General features: G+C 33.4%; 1 long non-coding RNA gene across 1 annotated transcript; it reads left to right on the plus strand.

Annotated features, from left to right (window-relative positions):
* Window positions 1-213: 213 nt before the first annotated feature.
* On the plus strand, window positions 214-1,958 carry LOC129920071 (uncharacterized). The gene is made up of 3 exons (XR_008773182.1): window positions 214-447; window positions 524-764; window positions 827-1,958. It is a non-coding gene; the product is annotated as an uncharacterized LOC129920071 (long non-coding RNA).
* Window positions 1,959-6,170: the final 4,212 nt, after the last annotated feature.

Here is a 6,170-nt window from a genome sequence, read left to right on the forward strand (position 1 = left end):
ACAATTTTGCGGATTCGTGGTTTTGGCGTTGTGCCTACACTATAACCTCGAAAAATGTCAACTACATAATACGAGCCTACAAAAAAGAAATAATATAGAATATTAGTTTGATTCTGCGTACAATCTTAACCATACTTTTAAAATTAACTGAATATATTTTACCTGAAACTTTAAATTTCTTATATCGTTTGTAGTTATTAAGCTTTGTTTACAGTTATGGGGCGTTATTCACATGAGAGACTTAAAAAGGTGTCCACGAAAGACTTCTAATTTCTCATGAGAGAAATCATGCAAACAATAAAATTGTCGTTAAAGTTGAAACCCCACTGGGTTCGAAAAAGAAAAACGTCACGTTAATTAAGCTTAACAGAAACGAGCTTATGCAAAGTTAAATCATTAGAGTTGTGGCATTACTGGACATTTGTTAAAGAAGAGTAACCGCAGAAGGTCAGTAGTATTTTCTTTTTTTTCATGCTCAGCAAAGTAATATGACGGTAATATTAAGTTGCAATGGCTTTTTTAGATGTCAAGATCAAATTTCGTGCAAATTCAGGGATCAAACTATTAAATTTGAGTCTTAAGGCTAAGATCGATTGGGGTTTAAAGTTTTACAGCACAAAAAAGCTTTGAATAGTCTTAGTTTTCTTGAGGAGTGACGTTATTGACAGTATAGGACTATGATCAATACCAAAAAGAAGAAACCTCCAATACAATCTCTTTCATATGCATCTCCAGAAGTAGGTGCTTCGCAATCTTAGAAAAAGGTAAGTCTAGGATCTGGTATTTAAACTTTTAATTTGAATGATTTATTTTATGTCAACTTTAGCACATAGGATGTGTTCCTCCAGAGGAAAATCACTTAACCGAAAAAGACCAACCTGATGAGTGAATGGAATAATAATACACAACGTACAATATGGGGTAGTAAACACAACAATTGAAGAGGTGAGTACTTTTTCCCTAAAGTTCAGCCTGGGAAGATAGAACTTTCCCTGGACATGAAGCGTATTCTAAGTGGAAACTCTTGCAATAAAACAAGTATTGTACTAGCTAAGAGAAAGCATGGCACCTGCATCTTTTCAGACAAGATCTAAAATCTTTTGAATCATTTTTGTAAAACTCCATTACTGCCTTAACTGCTCATCGTCTTAAATGAGGACACAAAATTTCAATATTTAACTTTACTAGATGCCGTAGAATAAAGGGTTTTGTGGAATTACAAGCATGCATTCGCTAGAATAAGAACAGAAATGCCTATATTGTCCTACAAGGCAAATAAAGTAAGAGCTACTTGTAATGTAAAATTATACTAAATCGATATGTGATTGAAAAATCAAAAACCAATTGCCCATTGTTTAAATACTTCAGGCGGAAACTAGATCCCAAACGGCCACAGTGCTTACTGTCTTTGATATGATTTCATAATATTAGCTCCGTTAAAGGTGTCATAACTGGGCCTTGTGTAATAGGTAGCCATGCCATAAGAGAGTGCAAGGATTTAATGGAGAGGAGACCGTTTCGCATTTTCTGTCATCATGTACTGCTTTTTACACTTCAACGATCCCAAGGATCAAAATCTTACGGATGTATATAGCCTTTATAGCTTTGTCAGAAGCTTCCAATGTTTTATCGATGGAATCTAGTAGCACAATAGGATTAAAAATGACTAAGTTTGCCTGAAGTTTTATCAGATAAACTTTTAAAATTAACCCACCTTCTACGTAAAGGTCTCGTCTTCAAAAGAGACAATCTTTTATGTTTTTAAGTCAAAAAAACTTTTCCCTTCATAAGACTAATTTGGGGATATCGGATAAAATATTCAACGGTGTCCCAAGAAAATTAATAACTAATTATTCGGGTTGCTTATCTTATCTTGCATCTTAGATTTTATATTTCGAACTGATATCAAAGGTGGTTCTTGGACGAATCAATAAAACGCATAGTTGATATATTGATACACATATCGCACATGTACTACAAAAGTGTCACAACTCAAAAAACAGATTTTTTTAGTTATTGACAAAAAAAAATATTTGAAATTTTCCCGGACAAATCTATCTAGTTGCCATTGATATAACTTGAATAGTTTTTATTCCAGAAGGTAAAATGTCGTTTTAGATGTTTCATTTGAAATAAAAACTACTTTGACAAAAATGACACATTTTTAGTCCAAAGATCACGAAAATTTTCACAACTCTAAAAACGTGAATTTCCAAGGTTTAAGATAGTTAGAATGATGGTGGTTGTCTAAAATTGGTTAAAAGTGTGTTTCCTATTCTAAAAATTAAGTAAATAATAAATATACTCGTTCTATTCTCCTTAAATTGGTTTATCGTCTCTATTGAAAAATGAAGATTTTTGAGTTGTGACACTTTTGTAGTACATGTGCGATATGTTGGTTAAGTATGTGGCAAAAAGCGGTTTGCAAACAAATTCACAAGCCATAGTCAACCGTTAACTCTCCTCTACACTTAAATTAGCGCCTAGTTGGTTTCTTAACCAGATTTGAAGAATACAGTTAATGTTATCAAAATAAAACAACGAGTACTATTTGAGCTGATTGTTGGTCATTCCAATTGAGGGTTTTGAAAAAGTCAAAAGTAAGCCTTCTCTATCCAAAATCCGCCCATGAAAAGAAGGACACGACGAAAAGAAAAGAATTTGTCCCCGTTCGTATTCCTTTCATTAGATCCGCACGAAGAAGGCACTCTATTAAGGACATTGAAACACGACCAACGCTAAAGAGGCAAATAGGGAGAGACCACTACATAGTGCAATAAAGGACTAAAAAATTGAAGAAATGAACTGCTATGGCATTATAATAACATCAAATGTGTCTTCCATACTTCGGAGTGCTGTTGTTCTTTTTCTTTTTTTTTGTAATTTTTTTCCTCATCACACAGTAGTCACAACTTTTGCTGTTTGTTATCCTTATTGTTGCCATCATTATTTTGTACGTTATGTAAATTTCCTTGGTGAATTTTATTGCTCCTGATTGCGGATATAATTTTTTTTTTAAACTCTCCTCAGCTACTTGGACGACACACAAAAGAACACCACAAACCAATGAGAGCGAAAGAGAGAATGAGTGAAAGACACGGGCGGGACAAAAGTGGGTTTTATAGAAGGATGACTACACAGGAGACATCTTCCATATTACCCTACTATCGTGTTAGGAAAAGCTCCGAGGCTAAAAATCACTGTGTGTTTTTGGTTGGGAATGAAGTGAAGGAAGGCACTTATTTTGTGGTCATTTTGCACCTAATTTCAGCTAACCCAAAACTCTCTGGCAATGGCACGATTGGGGACCACCACCACCAAAACAGACCGGAGATAGGTAGTCATTTGTGTCTTCTGATGATGCTTAGTGATTCTTGTACAAAGGGAATTATGGTTTCATCTTGCGTATGGTAGGTACACACAAAAAGTCAAACCTAAATTCTGCCAATTTCGGATGTTGTCTGGCACTAGTATTGGAACACAACCTTAGAGGCCGAAAGCACATGGTGGCAAAAGTAAGAGAGACGGAGAGTGTGGTCCTTGGAGATGAAAACACAGACAATTGTATATGAACTGTGTGGCAGGACGAATGCAATGCTGAAGCCTTGCAGTGAAATATCATCGGCTCATTTGTATTGTGTGGATATCTAATTGAAGTCAGTCAGAACATAAGGTCTTAAATATCCTATCCTCTGGAAATATAGTGTCTCCGTTTCTTGTTTTTGCTGCTGAGAGGACGAGGTATGGGAAGTGTTGAGGACATACGTGAACTGGTATTATCTGCATTTCGGCATGAAAGGGTGGGGGTTGTGGTCGATGTTTGTGATTATGTGATGCGATGTGTGGGATGCTGATGTCTTGAAGTCATATCGTCTGCTTTTTCAGGTGCCAAATATGTATGGAGGCGTATCGTTGAGAAGTGATTTATGGTTTTGTCAGGTAAAATTGGGTTTTGTGGGTTTTGTTGTGTAATACAATCTGATGGCCACAGGTCGATCTACAAGGATGGTCGAAGGATGAAATTCATGTCAATTCTGTTTGCCTTTTTTTTGCAGATGAAATGAAATGTTGATTTGCCTATATTTGGGTACATTTGTGTTGTTTATTGGGAAATTGGTTAGCCACAAGGGAAAGATTTGAAAATGATTATTTGTTTCAATAAGAGTCAAAAGAAAAACAATATTGTTACACAATCCAAGATAGGCAGAATAATTTTAGGCTGTGATTTTTGAATTGAAGTTGGAGAATACTTTTATTTTAAAGGTTCAGTTTTTCAGTGCTGAGTTAATTTCTTGTAGGTTAATGCGATATAAATACTGAACGATTAAGATTTTTTCATAACATGTCTAAAAAAAGCTAGCACATGCATGACAAATATAAAATAGTAGCTTACGAGGCGTATCCCGATAAAAATTGTCTGATTTCGACGGTTTTTATAGTAAGTTTAGGATTTGTAAAAAAATTCCAACTGGGGATAGCTACCAGACTGTGAAAGGCATTGCTTTAAAATTGGTTAACTTAATTGTTTAAAGTTTTTGGTGATTACTAAGAAAGGCAAATGAAACACCGGTACCTGACATATATGAAGCTAGTACGGAAAGTTTTGTTTGTATCTAAAAAGGCTCTCAAAATTTTAATTATTTTTGTTGTGTAGGTACTGTATTTTACAAGGTCTTAGTTTTGGAAAAAAGAAATGCATGACTATTTTTTACTTTCTTCTAAGCAGCTTGATAATCTTTAATATTGAAATTAAGTGTAAGGAGAATGCAAAAAAAAAAAACCAGCACCGATTAAAATGAAACCTTTAAACATACATGGCTTGAAGGGGAATAAAAAAAACCAGCACCGATTAAAATGAAACTTTTAAACATACATGGCTTGAAGGGGAATCAGTCGTAGATAACAAATATGATTTTTTTTTTTTTTCAAAAAACCATCCCTGGAACCTGCTTTGACGATTCCAAACTTTAAAAGAGTTTTTTTTTAGCAAAAAGTGTTTTAGTTTAGCCAAAACTTTTAACAATGAAGTCAAAATATCTTGGTTTTAGTTTCATAAGATGCAACATCGAAAAATACCAATCCAAATAAAAAGCATCAACTTTTTTTTAAATCAAGAGTTGAGTTTCCCAACTAATTTAAATTGGTTTTGGTATAATGAAATATGTAGAATTCAGTTAAATATTTAATTGGGCTTTAAATTTGATTATTTTTAACCCCCAATGTCTTTTATGTGACAGACAATTGTCGAATTGTTATAAAACCCCCTTTATTCCATAAGAGAAAAATAATTTCGTTCTATATCAAGTTTTGAATAAAATTTTGTTCTTTTGTATGAGATAAATAAAATTTGTGAAAATTCCAAAATGTTTATCGCCTTTGCGATAGTTACAGAACAGGAGTCCAATTTGGTGACTGTCCCTACACTAATAAAGTAGTTTTAAATTTGTTTTCCAGCACTCAATAGCTAATAATTTCTTGAAAGCATTCAAATAGAACATTTTTAAAGATTAAACAAAACTTAACAAAACAAGTACGTATGGATATTAAGACAACTAAGCATTATGGACTAATGGAAGCGTTGAGATACATTAAAGATGTGTACAATTTACAAGTTTAACCAAGGTTGGCTTTTTGTCACTTTGTGTGAATCACTCCAGGATTTAATAATTTAAATTCTCTAGAAATCGATGTAACTTAAAAAAAGCATCCGAAATTTTGTAAAAAAAAATACAGTTTTTCGTGTTACGTATTCGCCGTAGTGTACCGATAACTCCTAAATTTTAAACGTTCACTTACACTCGTATATTAAACATTTTATATATTAAGAATTTTCCTTTGAAACTTCCACTTAAATTTTTGTATTTTCTTACCTAGACTACATATTGTTTGAAATGTTCATAAATTCTTTTTAGCCAAAGCGTTTTTTGTGTTTAAATTTCAAGTCCTGCTAGGATAAGCCAAGTTCATGCCAAAACTAATCTTTTCATAAAAGTCTTACCATAGAAAAATAAAAAAAAAAATTAAAATAAAACTTGACATCTCCATTAGTGAAACGTGACATCGCCAAGGAAAATCAAAACAATTTCCATCAACCATAAAAGTGCGGAGCTGCATTCACTTGTCAAGAAAAAAATATATTCTTCTCAAGTTAATGGATTTCTTGCTTAGTT

This window comes from Episyrphus balteatus, chromosome 4 (genome assembly GCF_945859705.1).
Source record: "Episyrphus balteatus chromosome 4, idEpiBalt1.1, whole genome shotgun sequence".
Taxonomy (NCBI): domain Eukaryota; kingdom Metazoa; phylum Arthropoda; class Insecta; order Diptera; family Syrphidae; genus Episyrphus; species Episyrphus balteatus.